This window comes from Macrobrachium nipponense, chromosome 27 (genome assembly GCF_015104395.2).
Source record: "Macrobrachium nipponense isolate FS-2020 chromosome 27, ASM1510439v2, whole genome shotgun sequence".
NCBI lineage: Eukaryota > Metazoa > Arthropoda > Malacostraca > Decapoda > Palaemonidae > Macrobrachium > Macrobrachium nipponense.
The window spans coordinates 32,580,620-32,598,221 of record NC_087216.1 but is presented as its reverse complement, the minus strand read 5'-3'; the positions used below and the strand labels follow the sequence as shown (position 1 = coordinate 32,598,221).

At 39.8% G+C, this 17,602-nt stretch overlaps 1 protein-coding gene across 1 annotated transcript in view; it reads left to right on the top strand.

Moving 5' to 3' along the window:
• Nucleotides 1–4,734: 4,734 nt before the first annotated feature.
• LOC135201003 (uncharacterized) overlaps nucleotides 4,735–17,602 on the top strand; it is a gene marked incomplete in the record, with an annotated part of 133,562 nt that continues 120,694 nt past the window's right edge. The window contains 1 exon segment of the mRNA XM_064229819.1: nucleotides 4,735–4,866.

Sequence of the window (17,602 nt, the reverse complement as noted above, 5' to 3'; positions counted from 1 at the left end):
AGCTAGGACAAGGAAGAACTAGGCAGTAGTTGTTTATGTCTTGGCAGGTATACCTATAGGTTCTCCCCTATTCCCCCATCCTTAGCTCTAGCTTACATGACTGGCATAGTTGTGTTGTCAGGCATGCACTTGTCTTGAACTTGGAATCACCACACTGACTTTTATGAATGAAAAACCAACTGCACTACCAAGGTCTAAATGATACATGCTCTCAATTGAAGTAAGCATGTTCCTTATTATTCAGCATGCTTCCTGACAATACAACACTGGTGCTTCTGACAGTATTTGTCTTTCAGAATTGCAAGTGTGAAAATTATAGCAAAATTCTGAATGAACCAAACAAAAACTTCTTTCAGTTTTCTTCTGAAGATTGAAAAAGAAACCCAGAAAATTACTGTGTATAACGTGTTTACTTATAAGAATTTACATTTTATTTTACTCAACTCTCGAGTACTTTCAGGCCTTATCTGTGGCCCAACCTACGCATCTCTTGAAAAAGGGCCACAGATAGGGCCTGAAAGTACTCAAGTGTATAGTAAAATAGAATGTAAATTCTAATAAGTAAACACGTTATACACAGTAATTTTGTGGGTTTCTTTTTCAAAATTCTGAATGTATGGTAATTTTAAAGAATAAATCCTACACAGCTAATATTGCATAGTCAAAATTATCACATTATTGTTTACATGTAGCAGGTTTAATATTGTCCATTGAGGTCTGGCCAAACTAATCATTTATCTTTTATCTATCGTGAGCATATGGTAATCAGGTGTGTTAGCATAGCAATTTTACAGATGAGACATGCTCAGAACATTTATTTTCTCATTCAAGTACTATAGAGGGTTAAGTACAAGTAAAAGCCAATCCAGACTTACACTTATTACTTGAAAGTTTTGCTGAGGAAAAAATTGATTTGAAATCCCACATTCTTACTTTCAGCAGCTTTCTTTTTTTAAGGTGTCTTTTTTGCATTGGCTAGTAAGTCTTTTTACAAAATGCTGTATATTTCCGTGTATAAGACGACCTTTAGATAAGAGAGGGTAAAAATTATGGGAAATTTCGTGAATTTATCTCATATCTTTATTACGCATAAGACGACTGGCAAACCACAAAACGATTTGTGCATAGGCTAGCTTTTGGTTATCGTATATACTTGCATATTGTGACTTTTGAAGGCTTAATTTTGAAACTAATTTTAATGAGATTGCATCATAACGAGATGTAAAATTAGTCTGTGTATTATTCACATGTTATTAGTATCATAATATAAAATAGAAACATAACGGGTATGCATATTTTCCATGTATCTTTGTAATATTGAAGTATTGCATGTTAGTACACTGTAATTTGTGTTTATTATAAATATTGTAACTTCATAGAAACTTTAAAAGGGCTTATGATACACATTTAAATTTAATTTTGTTTTCCCTACAGTTGGAAGGAGATATTGGTGCTGTGTTTGGTCTAGGTTTTCCTCCTTTCACTGGTGGACCATTTAGGTTCGTTGATTCATTTGGAGCAGATAAATTAGTCGCCAAGATGAAGCAGTATGAGTCATGCTATGGAATTTCATTCAGTCCATGTCAGTTGTTGCTAGACCATGCTGCAGACCCATCCAAGAAATTCTACAAATAATTCCTTCACGTAATTGCCTCTCTACAGAGCTGAAAAACAAAACCTTTACATCATATTTTTGGCTTTTGGTTGCATTCTATGGCACAATCATACTGGTTTTTTAAAAAATTTTTACTAGTAATGAATTTATTTGAAATATTGGATAATAGTCAAAATTTTGTAATGTAGATTTACATGTAACTTGGTAGCTACCTCAAGCATTAAATGATGAGTAAGGTTTGAGTAATTTTAGCTTTTTCCTGTGTCTGGCATGAGACATGAGAATTTGTAAGATTATTGTATATAAGAGAGGTTATCTTTTTCACGACAAATGTTCCATGCGAAGACACAGACCTGATCAATGCAATTAATATAGTAAGTGCTGTATTTTATAAATGTTGTATAACCTTGTAATGGGATCAGTTTGGTCTGCCATTGTTTGTTTGTAAATTTATTAAATTGATGAATTTTCTCAATACTAGTAGTTTTTTTCAACTGCCTTATGATTAATGGACACATGCTAACTAACAATAATAGACAAAAATTAGAGGATGATGCAGAATTAATGAACAGTTTTATGCATTGTAATAAGAACACACCGAGACCATTGATTTGGTGGATGGTGAGAATGAAAGATTTCAGTTATCATAATTTGCTATCCTTATGAAAGAATAATGACATCCTTTGAAAGTTTAGAATTTTTGCAGTTTTCTGGTTAAACTACCTAACAATAGAACTAGTATACAAACAAGGTTATGGTAAAAATGAAAAGGGAATGCAGATTGTATTGAAAGAACTGATATAGGTTTTTAATTAAGGGATGTGCTGATGCCACAAGGCCCCTTTATTATAAAAATGAAGAATTTAAGTTTAGTGTTGAAGGGATTTGCATCATATTTTTACATATTATTCAACCAATGTTAAGTAAGGACACAAAATTAAGCCAATTGATTATATTTAAATAACACAGAATGTTTTGCGATGAAACTTACCAATTATCAGGATAGCTGCCACAACTTGCATCTGAACTTATTCAGTAAATGTGAAAAATTAAAATTATTGGCTGTCTTGTACAGTTGCTGTTTAGCACCTACCCACCAGGTGAAGTATTTACCTTATACAGTATTCAGAAAAGCTTATGCCACTATTGTGAAGGCAAGCATGGTATTTCAGGAGTATATTTTGGTTTTCATGCCTTGTATGGTGCACTGAAAGAATTACTTACAGTTCTTTGCAGCATCATTTTGGGGGCCTAGATGATTATGTAATTTATAATTTATACAACCGACCTAATAAAAATTACAACACTGATAAACTTAAAGAAATACTTAACAATGCCAAGGAACCTAACACGTGGTTTTGATGCTGCAACTCGATGGAACTATAATGGTACAAACTGAAATACAGAGTGGAAAGTAAAAAGAGATGAATTCATTGATTCAAATGACTTGTGCTATATAAATGATGACAAAATCAGCACATTAAAAACACATGGAACGTTTTCCTCAGCAGAATGTGCCTCTAGTGTACTTTACATTAGATTAGAAGACAGTTGATGACTTCTATACCAGGGATCATTTCCCAATACATATTAATGTCCTTAATACAGAATAGAGTCCTGTAAAGCATGTCCCTCACTATAACATTGTGTGCAATATGAAAACGCCTCAGTGGTGTGGTTGGTATGGTCTTGGCGAGTTCGATTCTCTGCCATTCCATTGAGGAGTGAGAGATATGTATTTTTGGTGATAGAAGTTCACTCTCGACGTGGTTCGGAAGTAAAGTAAAGCCGTTGGTCCCGTTGCTGAATAACCACTGGTTCCATGCTACGTAAAAACACCATACAAAAAGAAAATATGAAATTTACATAAGAGTATGCCCTAATTTGAATATTGAAAAGACCATAAGTAATTACATTAAAAAGGCTGCAGATAAATCAATACCAAAATCAAAATTTCGTCCAATAAGCTAATAGAATTAATAACAACACGTTCAATAGGGAGACAATTAGATCATTTAAATGGAAAAAAAGGAAAACACTTACAAATAACGGACATTAAAACCCCTACACAATTAATCTGCATAAAAAAGCAGTAATTCAAGGAAGAATCATTTCATGGATAAAATATGTATCTGATCTCTCCGATAATACTTATGCAAAAAATCTGGAAAATAAATGGTATCCATGTTAAACTAACCAGATATGCCATTTTAAAAGATGGAAAAAGAAAACTTGATCCGAAAGAAATGAGTAATATAATGGAAAACTTATCAAATATAAGTAGGTTGGCCCACACTTTGAGGGTATTTTATACAAAGCTACTCTCAAAACAGAACACGGCCATCAAGCCATCCTTCTAAAATTCTCTTAATTTAATCTAACATCACAGAGATTTCTGATTGTCATCAAGCAAATTGTTTAGAATTTCATTTAACCAAACATCATACCAAAGATTGTTTACTAAGATGAGGCTGAGGTTATTTAAAGTGTTTTAAAATGAGTGACATGATGTTTAGACATCCGAAGCTCGTAAAAATGTTTTGTTTCTAAACTGAAAGAATATGTTCAGCATATTCCCAAATCAGTAATTTTGTAATAGCCTTTTCATAACGTTATAGGTCAATACCAGTCTCGTTCCAGAGAAATCTGCAAAAATCATGATCATGTTAATGTTCATTTTCCATTTAAACATCGATTTATGGATTTTCCTTTCGGAAACAAATTTCTACCGCATTTGAAAAACTGTATGCGCCGGTCATAAGCAAATGCGACCTAGTTTTGAATTAAATCATCATGACACGTGTCTATACAATTTATTCTATGTACTTAAAAAGTAAGAGTATTAAAGCATTATAAAGACATCGAATAAATCATAGAAGTAAGTGCCCAGAATTCCTATATAAACGCTCATAATTAGAGCCAGAACAAGCCCTTAAGTGTCCCGACTAAGTGAGTCCGTTCGCGTTATTGAATAGGTTAATCCGCGAAGAATATTTGTAATGTTAACTCATTTTTTTTTATTTTATGATGAAATTGAGCTTAATCGAAGCATCATGGCTAGAACTCGAGGTACATTTATTTTCTTCGTGCAATCTAGGTCACTGACCTAATATCAGAATGGCATTCGGAGTTCGGACACGGCGCATAGTAGTGAAAGTAAACAAAAGATGGCGCGGTTATCTATGTTTTGTGTTGTCATCAGTGCCCTCGTCATCTAAGTAAGGATTGGTGTGATTCCCCGCACTTGACTCGTAAGTTTCATCACTCTTATTGTTACTGGTGAAGTCATGAATTGCATGTTAGATTATTTTGCCATCAGGGTTAATTTATTAGAACCGAACAATACGTAGTGCAAATGTAACACCTCGTACCCCTACCCAATTTAGTAATGGGCTATTTTCTCCAAAATTACCCCCATAGGCTCTGAAATTATCTAGGCCAATGTTCATCATCCCTATTTCATTATCAAGCTATGGGACCATTGAAATATAGTACCTACTCTCCTTGTCCTTGTGACAAGAAAGCTCCGTTGAAATTACCTATTTTTTTCTTTCATTTTTAGTACCCTAGGCTACTAGGTAAGTAATTAGGAATAAAAATCTACTGATGTTCAAGAAGTATAGTAGTAGTTTAATTTCATTTACGCTATTTACAATCAGTGAACTTGAGTTAAATATGTTAACCTTTCTTAGAATGCCATGTCCTGACCCAATCAGACCTTACCTTTCTGATCTCAATTAGGGTAATGCATTGCTGTGCGGGCACTTGCACGGACTAATGAGCCATTTTTCACTCCATATTTAATCGGTGAAACAAAAATACGATGAAGTATTTTCGTCAACAAAATGAAATTGCTATACCTATTAAACCACCATACGAACTAAAATAGGTAGGCATGTGAGATCTTCATAAAATACGTATTCAAGGTAGTTTTTTAATCCAATATGGCTTGGTATAGGGGAAACAACCAAGTAGACTACCTGGGCCAGTCTTGCCCGCTCGTTAACCCACCTTCAAGAAAAAGTTATTTAACGCATCTGGAGCGCCTACAGTTTAGGTGGCCAAGAGTATTGTCTGCTAGATAATTGGCGGGTGTATATTTTGGCGCAATTTTTGAAAACATGCAGTAATAGAATATCGAAAAGCCTATAAAAACGGTAAGGGGGACCTTATTGTTGGGAACTGTGTTTTTTTGGTGGGAGAAAACACATAAATTGCATGTGCGCTGCATACGAGGTGAAAGACGCGGACGTTGACATGCTGACTCACTGGAACAGACTGAGGTCGAGGCATGGGCATGGCCATGGTCGGGCAGGGTCGGGTCACGAAACTACTTACCTCAGCGGAGGGATTATGGGCCGGGCAAAAGGTATTGCACGGCCTGGCCAACTAAAGTGTAAATTACTCACACGTCCTGACACCAGAGATGGACACCGGTCAGGAGTCGTCGGTTGTGGAAGCAACACCTCGAGACCTCTATTTTCCTCTCGCAATAAAAATTGTCTTCAAAAGTACAAAATACAGAAGTTAATGACAGTCTAGCCATGTGCAGTACAAAATTACCTCCATGACACTTTCAAAATTTTTACTTAAAACACTTTACGTGTAGAACGTTAATGCCATCTCGATGTTTGTGGAATCACTTGTGTCAATAAACTTTCCATTTCATGTGCTAAATCGCACACCACTTGTACCCATAGATGCTGGGACACTTTCTTCACAACAATCTGAAACGATGACGACGTTCTCCCTTGAGTCCAAGGAAACTCACGATTTTTCGGGAGGAAAGAAGAAAAAGAGTGCGCTGGATAATTTTGAAATAAATGGTTAAACGTCGGTTTAAGGTTATGAATTACATAAATTTATTACGTATTCATGATAATTAATTTGAAAATATTCATTGTTGAAAAAGTAACTAGATTCCTGATTCAAATATCAATGGTTTTGTTGTGAACAGTACCTATGGTGTTGTTTGCGATCTCCTATTTTTTTTATCAGTGTTCCCAATTGGTATGTGTTTACCCTCTAAACTGGGTATAAGACTTACACAAAACCATGAAGATAAGTGAAATTAGCTTATCTATTTACAAATTGTTTCCAAGAATTTTAGTTGTCATAGTAATGCAATAATGATAAAATTGCTATAATATGTATATATATAAATATATACACAAATTACACTTATTTCCAGTTTTGTGTAAGTCTTATACACAGTTTGAAGGGTAAACACATATCAATTGGCAACACTGAAAAAAAAAATTAGGAGAGCGTGAACAGCACCGTAGGTACTGTTCAGAGCAAAACCGTTGATATTTGAGTCGGGAATCTAGTTACTTTTTCAACAATGAATATTTCAGATTAATTATCATAAATACGTAATAAATTTATGTAATTCATAACCTTACACTGATGTTTAACTATTTATTTCAAAATTATCCAGCGCACACTTTTTCTTCTTTCCTCCCAAAAAATCGCGAGTTTCCTTTGACTCGAGGGGGAACGTCGTCATCGTTTAAGATAGAAAAACAGGAAAGAGCGAACAACAACATTGTAGCTACTGTTCACAGCAAAACTGTTGATATTTGAGTCAGGAATCTAGTTACTTTTCAACAATGCATATTTTCAAATTAATCATCATGAATACGTAATAAATTTATGTAATTCATAATCTTACACTGATGTTTAACTATTTATTTCAAAATTATCAAGCGCGCACTTCTTCCTCCCAAAAAATCGTGACTTTCCTTGGACTCGATTGTGAACGTCATCACCATTTACGATTGTTGTGAAGAAAGTGTCCCAGCATCTATGGGTACAAATGGTGTGTTTTAAATGGAAATTTCTAAAGCATTATGGAGGTAAGTTTGCACTGCACTTGTCTAGACTTTCATTAACCTCTCTTTAATCTTAAATTATGACATTATTTTGTACTTTGGTAGAAAACTCTTACTTTGAGAGGAGAGTATAGGTCTCGAGGTGTTGCTTCCACGACTGATGATTTGTGACTGGTGTCCATCTCTGGTGTCAGGATGTGTTAAAGTACTTTTTCTGAAAGGTGGGTCAACATGCGGTCAAGATGGCCGCAGCTAGTCCACTCGGTTGTTTACCCTATATGCTACACTTGCATATCTGATCACTGTATTGATTAAAATATTCATTTCAGGTTTAAAGAAGCTTAAGCAGTTTCTCAGATATGTTGGTTCACCACATTTTGTGCTTTAAAGACTGTGAGAAGTATTTTGTATTCTATTCTTGCTTTTACAGGGAGCCAATGTAGCTCAATTAGCCTAGTGCTAGGGTTATTCTGTCACAGTAACATAATCCTTTTATTAATCAAGCAGCTCTATTTTGTACTCCTCGCAGTTTTCTTAGTAGGTTGAGAAATGCTGACTAATCATTATGGTAAAACTATGGAACAGTTATTGTTATGATGACCACCCTGGAATGGTCCAGTGCATACAAAAGGCATATGGGAGCCATCTGTTCTAGATGGGATTGGCTAAGGAAAACTATTATGAAAGGAACTCGACTAACCTAACCTAGTAGGCTGTTTTAATTAGGCAGGGGTAACCCCCCTCCTGTGAAAGAAACTCCACTTTTTATCAAAAGCTCCCATATAACACTGTGCATGTGTGATAACGTTCCAGGATGACCAACATACAATAACAAATAAGTTCTGAGGTTAATTACAGTCTACCGGCAAAAAATAACAGTAGCCTCTTGATAAGCAACAAAATTCAATTTCCAAGTTAATACCCCATGTGGAGCAATTCTGTAGTTCTACCATCATTACACTCACAAAACGCTAAAACTACATATGTATTGTGGTAAATGTTATTTTCAAATCTAAAGTAGAGGGCAAATGTGAAGTACATATATTTTTGTGATTTTGAGTGTGTAATATAAAAAGTAGTGAAATGTAGGGATCCATATTGACCAAAGAAGTAGTCAAATACAGGGATCATCTTAACCAAACAAGTATGTAGTGAAATACAGATCCATTTTAACAATAATTAGTGAAATACAGAGATCCAGCTTACGCAAAAAATTTGAGAAATATAGGGATCCATTCTAACCAAAAAATTTGTGAAATATATGGATCCATCTTAATAAAAAAAAATTTGTGAAATATATGGATCCATCTTAATAAAATAATTTGTGAAATTTATGGATCCATCTTAACCAAAAAATTAGTGAAATACAGGGGTTCATCTTAACCGAGCCTTACTTTACCCATAAGAGTCATTGTATCAGCCAACACACTCGCCACTGCTTTGTAGTTTGGGTACACTATCAGATCAGAATTCTTATTGACTTCATTAATGGTGTGACCAGACAAGCAACACATTGGTGTAGAGGCATCTAAAAATTTCATTGTTTCTTCAAGAATAGAAACCTTTGTCTTTATATGGCAAAGACACTCCCAATTGTTTGTGAAACCTTCATCTTTATATGGTAAGCATGTCCAATGTTTATGCGTGGCACAAGATGTTGCCCAACAAGTGAGTTGGGGTGTGGTACCCATCCATTCACTCTTTAATTAATGTGTAGACAATCAGAAAAGCTTGCCTCATGATTGTTGTTGAAGCTTTGCTCTCTTGTTTTTTGGATTTGAATTGTTGATGACTTTGACATGCATACTTGTCATGGTGTAAACTGTTGTAAGAATGATGAAGCCTGATAGTTTACATTTTTTTCCCCTTATTTGTGGGGGATTTTGCTTATTTTGTCAGTAAAAACTCAAGAAAACCTCACTACAAATGTTTATACCTGGTTTTTTTTAATAGTTTTATCACAAAAAGTACATTTTATGATGAAATTGATTAAAAAAAAAACTGGAATTTGTGGATATTTCTCAAAGAAAAATACCACAAATATGCAAATTTTCCATGAATGATAGGGTTATATGTTCCAGAAAGAAATCCGCAAATATGTGAGTCTGCAAACGTTGGGTTCACTGTATTCAGGAAAAGTGGTATTCATAGGTGTCATGGACATGGTTTAGTGCTAGATTTTCATTGCTTGTTAGATTCTTATTCCCTGTGACAAAGACCCTCATTAGAGGTAGGAGTATATACGTATACATCATCCTGGCACTGCTAAAAGACTGTTGATTAATTACCTACCTAGTAGAGAAGTATATGGGTTAAGGAGGAAGAAGAAGAAGGTTCTGTTGAGATGGTCTCATCTCCTTTTTCCTATTTTTTGCCCGACTTGATCCCTGCTTTGCCTATTTCCTCATCATAATTCTCCTTCTTGTCCTCCCCATCTCGAGATCAGTAGAAGAATAGGGAGAAGGCTTGGAAAGCTCCCCTTCATAAGAAGAATTAGAAGTCTCTCAGGACGTGTGTGTGTGTGTTGTGATCCTAGTACCTGTTCATGGGGCAGGTGATTGTATTAGGGCTTGTGCCTTGTATGATAAGGCGCCCTATGAGGTAATGTTAGACTAGCGATAATCTTACGCTAAGTCGGTTGGTATTGCACTTCCATCTTCAATGGAGTGGTCTGGGGGTTTGTAGATCACTTACGAAGTCGGTATTATCTTGTTAGTTATTACGACGATGTGTTAAACTCATGGTGAGGAGGTTCTTGTAGAAAACACGAAATATAAAAATATATGTATTCTTCTGAAGTTTTACATGCTGAAGATCAGATATGATTGTACAAGTCTTCTAATAACGATAGCTTGATCGCTTCTGCCAATGATGATGGCTAATCCTATTCCTCTACATGATAAAGCTTAGGTAAAGAGGTACAGGTCTTCTAATGACGATAGCTAACTCTGTTCTGCCTGTCTACCATCTCTGTTACAAGTTATGAAGGAACAGACAGTAGTTCGAACATATGTACATACATACAAATGACATAGTTTCATACGAACACACAATCATATGAGACACGCTACAGATCACGTAGGCCGTTTGAATCATAGGTCGGGGTAGTTGTCTCAAGCAGGGAGCTTGGACTAATATTTATAAACAATTGAATGACTACAGGTGACGGCATGTTATACTAGCCTACATACTTATTGTATACGTCATCTTTAGCGTCTCTAGTCTGATCACATTCCTGCAAGCAATCTTTTATATATATATGGACTAACATTCCATATTTTTATTATGTAAACACTTACAATTGCACCATGAATTCACCAGTGACAGATTTCCATTGCATGGGTCTGCTCCCAGTCGCTTGTATGCCCTTCTGGGGAGAAATCTGTTGTGGCTTCTCTGTTTTGTGATTAGGCCATAAGTGTTTCCTCTTACGTGTGCGAGAGTAAAAGATGGTCTTTAGTATTGCTGGTGGAATCCCATCTTTTATTACTGAGCTCAAAGGATGAAGGATGATAATAGAGTGTTATCTTCTCTGCTTTTGTTTATTGGCTTAGCTACATTGAAGAAGGTGCATAGTAGAATATACAAAATACAAAGTGTATATACAACCAAATGATAAACGTGAGTGTAGTAGCTCAATACACAATAAGGACTCATATCCTACATACATGAGGTAAAATTTACAGGGTCGAAGCGTGAGTGTCAGACTTAAAACATTTAAGCATGATGCAATGCTGTGCAATAGCTTTGAACTGAATACATACAAATAATAAGTGTATGATCTAGTTCATCATCTATCTCAGTTGATTCTTCAGCTTATAGTCCTATGCTTCCGCTACCTTTATCCATCTTCTTCCTAGTCTTAACTGTCTACCAAATCTAATTTTTTCTCTTCGTCCTCTTGCCTATTCATATCATCATCTATTCTTTCTTGCCTGTATTCATTCACACTTTCAACCTATGAGGCAGAGGGTTAGCCCAATGAACCCTCTTCATACTCTGTTTCCATGACTTGGCTCTCCATGCGCCTCATTCATGCCTTGATTTATACTTGATTTCCTACACACTCCTGACATGTGACCTACTATCCCTCATATTGTACACTTAGGTTGGTCACACATTCAGGCAAAATGACTCCCTCAATGTGGGACCACCTTGACATGGTGAGGGGACTCTTGAACTCCAGGAATTTGTTCCCGGATTTGAGTCCAAGAGTCCCATATATTATTACATATTTATTTGGGCTAATTTATGCAGAATATTCCATTTTTGGTAAAATTTATTGAACTTGATAACTTGGGAAAGGTATCTTAGCTGTGCCCGCGTTTATATCTGAAGGTAAAGAGTGGGCATTGTGGTAGAATCTTTAACTACACGACAATCTTTGGACCAGAGAGATGTTGGATCGATGGTTCAAGGGTAAACCTGTTCTGCTAGGGCTGGGCCAAGAATTCCAGGGGTGGTCTGGTTCTGGGGATAGATTCTCAGCATTCTGTCCAGTTTGCCCCAAAATATGATTAGGTTGGGATGGTGGTGTTCTTGTAATACTCTCAGTCCCAACAGGCAGGTTTGTCTTACACTTGGGCTACCCCAGTTGTGTTTTTCCATCCCCTGTGAAGTAGGGTTGGGACAGACATTTGGGAGTCAGCTCTCACTTGTGCCATTGGTGGAAGAATAAATGCCAAGAAAGACTGAAGATGTCTTTGTAAGGGTTTAAGGTGTACGTACTTAATGTTTTTACATTTGCTCTTCAAGAGTTAGTAGCAATAAAGAATACAGTACCCCTAGTGTTTGGAAAGGCTAGGAAACCTTCAATGTACAGTAGTAGTACCTCGAGATACGAAAGGCTCAACTTACGAAAAATCCAAGTTACAAAAGCCAATGCGAAAAATTTTACTGCTCTACATACGAAAAGTTTTCAAGATACGAAAGGTTTCTGAAAGTCCGAGATTCGCCTGATAACAATTTTGAAACTCGCACCGCACGCCGCCATCTTAGTTATAGTAGACTTGCCACCATCCTCCTGCTCTCCCATTGGTTCCTGATGCTAGCCAAGCCATGAGATCCTTCTCTCTGATTGGACAGCATCCCTCCCATCATGCATCTTCTATACGTACGTGTTGGCGTCCCTTAGCTCGGCCACTCCGCACCCGAAACTTTACCGTACGCAATCGGCATTCGTTTGCTCCAACGATTTCGTTTAGTAACGTAAATTCGTTAGTGATTTCGTTGCAGTACATATTATCGTGTTGTGCGAAGACTGTATATTGTGTAACTTTACGTAAATTAACGTAGTCATGGGTCCCAAGAAAGTTGAAATTCACGGAAAGAAGCGCATGCTCTCTTTGGAGACAGATGGAGATCATAAAGAAGTACGAAGCTGGTATGCGATTGAGTGTGATCGCAAAGGAATACGGCCGTAATCCGTCGACAATAGGCACCATCCTTAAACAGAAGGATGCCATCAAAGCAACTACACCATCGAAGGGCATCACTATTTTGTCCAGCAAGAGGAGCCATGTGCACGACGAGATGGAACGGCTGCTCCTCATCTGGATAAAAGACAAAGAAATCGCTGGCGATACAGTAACGGAGACGGCAATCGCTCACAAGGCCAGTGCTATTTTCAGCGATTCGATTGCGCAGGCGGAAGACGAGGGAGGGGAAGGGACTTCAATGCCAACCCCAGAGTTCAAGGCTTCGCATGGCTGGTTCGAGAAATTCCGTAAACGGACTGGCATCCATTCAGTGGTGTGTCATGGGGAGGCTGCCAGCTCGGACACGAAAGCGGCCGAAGCATTTAAGAAGACTTTCGACGAGATGATGACCAAGGAAGGCTACAGTTCTCAGCAGGTTTTCAACTGTGATGAGACTGGCCTTTTTTGGAAAAAAATGCCTCGTCGGACGTACATCACGGAGGAAGAGAAGAAGCTACCCGGGCATAAGCCTATGAAAGACAGGCTTATGCTCGCACTTTGTTCGAACGCCAGTGGGGATTGCAAGGTGAAGCCCCTACTGGTGTATCACTCAGAGACTCCTCGAGCCTTCAAGGCCACAAAGTGTTTTGGAAGGAGAAGCTTCCAGTGATGTGGAGGGCTAATGCAAAAGCCTGAGTAACAAGGCATTTGTTCACCGAGTGGGTAAATCTGTGTTTCGGCCCGACTGTGAAGAGTTTTTTGCAAGAGAAGCGCCTCCCCCTGAAATGTCTGCTGGTGTTGGACAATGCCCCTCCCCACCCTCCTGGCCTCGAGGAAGATATCCTAGCGGAGTATTCCTTCGTTAAGATTCTTTTTCTTCCGCCCAACACCACCCCTCTCCTCCAGCCCATGGACCAGCAAGTGATAGCGAACTTTAAGAAGCTGTAAACGAAACATGTTTTCAAGAGATGTTTCGACATCACCGATACCACAAACCTCACATTGCGTCAATTTTGGAAGGAGCATTCGGACATCGTCATTTGCATCGACTCATGACCTAGCTTGCAGGAGGTTTCGAGGTGCAACCTTGAATTCCTCGTGGAGGAAACTGGCCTGATGCCGTATCCGCCAGAAACTTCGAGGGATTCGACGTGGGTGAAGCTGGTGCTGCAGAGTCAGAAACAGTTGATGATCCCGAAACTGTTTTGGAACCAGGTCTTGACGAGATCGTTGCACTCGGCAAGTCCATGGGGCTGGTCGTCGACGAGGACGACATCAAACGACCTTCTCGAGGAGCACCAAGAGGAGCTTACGACGGATGACCTGAAGGAGTGGAGGCCATGCAACTTAACGTGTTCAAGAGGAGTTCTCTAGCAGCGGCGAGGAAGAGGAGGAGGAGCCTATGACAATGGCAGAAATTAAGGATATTCTAGGCGCTTTTCATAAAGTGCAATTGTTTATCGAAAAAAGACACCTCGAAAAGGCTCACACAGGTCGTATGCTTGCGCAGTTCGATGACGTTTGCTTGAGTCGTTTCAGGAACATTGTGAAAAGTAGGCAGAAGCAATCTTCCTTGGATCGTTATTTTTTAAAGAGGCCTTCAGCATTAGCAGGAGTAAGCAAAAAGGAAGAACCAAGTGATAAAAAACAGAAAGGTGAAAGCAAAAGGAAAACCAAGTGATGAAAAACAGAACGTTGAAAGCGGTGATGAAGTTGAAATTCTGTAAAAAAAAAAAAAAAAAAAAAAAAAAAAAAAAAAACTTACGTAAAAGTAAAAAAGTTAAAAATAAAAAAAAAATAAAAAAAATTTACGTAATTTCTAGATTTTTGTAAGTTAAGTGTTACAGTTTTGTTAAGGTGTTTCGTAAATTTTAGTTTGTTCATGAAACTTACTTGGCAGATATATATATAGCTGTATTCTCCGAAGTCCGACAGAATTTCAAAACTCGCGGCACACGCAGTGGGCAAGCCAGGGTGGTAGTACCCATTCCCGCCCTGGGAGGACGGATATCAGGAACCATTCCCATTTTTCTATTCATATTTTTTTCTGTCGCCGGTCGTAAAAACACCTGTTTACAGACCTCCGCCCAGGATTTTTGGATTTTGACTCGTTTATAAGTATCTGGATTGACTTTTGTTTTTGACTGGATTGTTGGATTGGCATACGCGGTAGTGGACTGTTTTGGATTTTTGGATTGGCTTTTCTCATGGACCGTGAATGATGTCGGGATCAAGTTCAGTGAGCTTCAGAGTGTGTGTGAGGAGTGATTGCAAGGTGATGAGGCTACCGAAATCATCGTAGACCCCACACACAGTATGTATGGGGTGTAGGGGGCATGTTTGTTTGCTGGTTGATCGTTGCATTGAATGCAAAAGTTTGACTGAGGATGAATGGAAGGTGTATGAATCCTATCGGCGTAAGTTGGAGCGCGATAGGATCAGGAGGTCTTCCTCTAAGAGCGTTCTACGAAAGGTAAGGGAAGTAACATTTCGCCTATTTTAACACCAGTAGAATTTGCTTCACCTATCCTGTGTTGTGCCTGAGGGCCCTAGTTCTGTGTCTGGAGAAGGTAATGCCCTTTCTCTGATTCTAGAGTCATTACGCACTAGAGTCCAAAGTGTTGGCCCTTGAAAACGGCTCGAGTAAAGTGTGTGATCGTGCCCCTAGTGTTGTGGAGGGGGCGTCAGATCGGCCCCATAATGCCTCTAGGTCTAGACCTCGTGGTCGGACTCCCAGACCTCAGGGAGTGGGCATGTCGAAAGAACCGCAAGAGGGTTACGGGGGCTCCCCCACCGATCTGGCGTCCCTTCGGCAGGACCTGTTTGCTGCTTCCCAGGCTTCCAAGGAGCGTGCCTCAGGCTCGCATCCTTAAGGACTGTTTTTTCGTCCTCCGAGGCGCCCTCCCCTCCCCGCGCAAGGGGTGGAGCGCTCGGAGTGACTCGCGTCCGTTGAAAAGGACTTTTCCTAGGGAGGACGCTTTACGTCCCCTCTCTCCGCTCTCGTTGCGGTCTTCGCCTGCGTCGTATGACCGCGTTTCCTCCTCAGAAGAGAGGTAGGACGTCGTCGAGGACGACGCTGAAGAAGCGCTTCTCTCGCGCCTCGGAGAGGCAGGTTGCTGTTCCTTTGAGAGAAGGAAGGCGTCCCCCCGCCCCTCGTCTTCTCGCAGGCGCAGCCCTTCACCTCCTCTCGGTTCTTCACCTACGAAGAGTATTCTTGCGTCGCTTCAAGACCAGTTGTCGACCTTAATGGCTCGGAAGACTCGCCCAGCAGCAGTTGAGCCTAAGCGAAGGAAGGACGCTAGACTGCCTGTCAAGAGGAGGAGGCAGTCTCCTTCTCTGTCTCCTCGTTCGTCTCTGTCTCCGCCCGCACGTCAGGACGCCTTGGAGGACGCTTTTGAAGACGCTCGGCAGGACGCTTTTGAAGATGCTCATTGGGATGCTTTGCTTGACGCTTTGCCTGTGGAGAAGGCTTTCGAGAGCGCTCAGAAGGACGCTTTGAAAGCGAAAGCTGGACGCTTGAGCGTCAAACGTAAGGACGCTCCTCGAGAGAGACTAAGAGTATCCTCTCTTGACGAGCAGCGCGGTCAGGACGCTCTTCGTGGTTCGAGCTCTAAAGATCGACAGAAGGTCGGTCGCTTTTGAAGAGGCTGATGTTAGTCTTCCTCGAAAGCCTTTGTTGAAGGCTAGACCCGTTGGGCGCACGCCCTCTCCAGAGGTTCAATCTCCTTTGCCTCTTCGGGAGGAAGGAGAACATAGTAGTCCGGCGGACTCAGTGGAGGAAGAACAGCCGTCAGTTTCGTCGGTTTCCGACTACAAGGTGCTGGTTCGTCTTTTACGTTCTTTGTTTGGTGAGAAGTTCCAGCCTGCAGCTCCTAAGTCTCCTCCCTCTCAGTTTTCGTCTTCGAAGTCGAGCAAGGTTTCGGAAGTGGTGGAGATGAAGACTTCCTTGTCCACTAAGAGAGCATTCAAGAAATTGCAGGACTGGATGAACGTCGGAAGGATCAGGGCAAGTCGACTTTCGCCCTTCCTCCTTCAAGACTCAGTGGGAAAGGCGGCATTTGGTATGAGACCAAATCTGAAGTAGGAGTTAAGATCCCGTCTTCTTCCCAAGGGGACTGCTAGTCTGGTAGACGCCCAGAAGAGATCCCTTTTATCGTCCGCTAAGATTTCATGGACACCAACGGAGATCGACCATCACATGAAAGGTCTGTTAAAGACTCTGGAAGTCTTTAACTTCCTAGACTGGTGCCTAGGAGTCCTGGATCTTCAATTTCTAGGAGTCCTGATTCATTTGAGTCTGGGGGAGCTGTCCAATGTGTTGTCATGCATGGACAAGGCCGTCAGGGATGGTTCGGAAGAGTTAGTGTCTCATTTTTCGGCACTGCTTTCCTCAAGAAGAGAGCGCTCTTATGCAATTTTACAGCGAGGTCTGTTTCTGCATCGCAGAAAGCAGAGCTTCTCTTTGCCAACTCTTCGAAAGCCATCTCTTACCCCAAGGCTATGGTAAGGGACCTGGCAGTGAGCCTACAAGAGAAGGCTAACCAGGATCGTCTTGGCCCCAGCTTCTAGACGTCCCGCAGTCCCTATCACGTCGTCGTCTGGACGACCTCCTAGGAAGGTTAAACCCTTTCGTAGCGCTCCTCCCTCGAGAGCTGCTCCTCGAGGGAGAGGACTTGCAAGAGGAAGAGGTTCCTTCAAACCTAAATCCTCTAAGTGAGAAGAAAGTCCTTCAGATG